This window comes from Elephantulus edwardii, unplaced genomic scaffold (assembly GCF_000299155.1).
Source record: "Elephantulus edwardii isolate Elephantulus edwardi_28Jun2011 unplaced genomic scaffold, EleEdw1.0 scaffold00100, whole genome shotgun sequence".
Lineage (NCBI taxonomy): Eukaryota > Metazoa > Chordata > Mammalia > Macroscelidea > Macroscelididae > Elephantulus > Elephantulus edwardii.
In genome coordinates, this window is record NW_006399850.1 from 7,520,733 (window position 1) to 7,522,263 (window position 1,531).

Below are 1,531 nucleotides of genomic sequence, written 5' to 3' on the forward strand. Positions count from 1 at the left end.
AACAACAACAACAACAAGAAGACCATTTTTAAAATTGGTGATTTGTATTTTCATAATCATTGTATGAATGTGTGGCTGTGTGGCTGTGTATGTATTTGTGGTAGGAGGTAGGGAGTGATAAAAGGTGGCTTATGTCCCCTCCAAATAGTCACAAGAGTTAAAAATGAATCACTTATTGATATTTGATAGGCTTGCTCTCAAACACAGGAAATTAAGAAATAAATTGTGGAATTATTTTATTAAAGTCTTGTTATTGTATATAATGATGTTGTTTTCTGGTTGTTGGGTTTCCCCTCCTGTTTTGGGATACTTATTTATGTGTTTATTAAGCATAACTATACTAAAGTACACAATGTTTTCAGATTATTGATGTACATTATGAGTAAATTTACATCTTTTTTTACAGCATATTTGAATTACAGTTTTATAATGCTATTTTAATATGAATGGGGCTGCTTTTCTATTTGGGCTATTTGAACTAAAGTAAAATAGTTGAAGTCATACAAAGAGTTAAAATATAGCACAAAAATCCATAACCAGACATGCAAAGTCTAGTTATGATTCTAATTATGATTCTACATTTCTTTTTAAATTTAATTATTTTTAAGAAATAACACAAACTTATATTACTGATTTGAATGAAAAAATACAAATTTGTAGTAAAGCTTTGTGGTTACATAAAATCGTCAATGAAGGTGAAAAATGAAATTTCATTACACCTTTGTGTCATATTCCTGGATTCTTCAACAATGTTACATGAGGAAAAATTTCAAAAGCAAAAGTAAAACAAATAAAATTACTAGCATTATCATGTAGGAAAATAAATTAAAATATAGTCATTACTGATAAGAAAACAGCAATAAACAGTGTTATAAAAGGAAATAAAGTTGGTAGGCAACTATCATCACTCTATTATTACAAATCAGCAAAATATACACCTGCATACAACAGGATGCAAACCATTGCTTTCACTGTAACTTATAGAAATGCAAGTTCTATTTTAATTATTGGGGAGGGATAGGTGGATGCTTTATTATGCAAATTCTACTGAGCTTTTATAGAGCTATCATATCTATGGAAAACGCCTTTTGAGAAGCTCAACATCAGCAGTCAAAACCAGGCCAGGTGCTAACTGTGCAGTATACCATCAATTACTCTTGTGCAAGTTTAGATTGAAGGCGGAGAAAATGAAAGCAAGTCTACAAGTGCAAAAATACAACTTAGAGATGATCTCCCCTGAATTTAAAAATCATCTCCACAAGAGGTTTGAAGCATTGAACACTAATCATCGAAGTCTAGCTAAGTTATGTGATGACATCAAAGATATATGAAGAGAGCAAAAGGTCATTACAAAAACAGAGGCGGAATAAAAGATCAGAATGGATGTATGAAGAGACTCTCAAGATTACATAAGAAGGCTGAGAAGCCAAAAAAAGGGGGGAAATGCCAAAATAAATGGACAGAAGATTTCAAAGGACAGCTCGAGAAGACAAGGCAAATAATAGAATGTACAAAGAATTGCAGTTGGAGA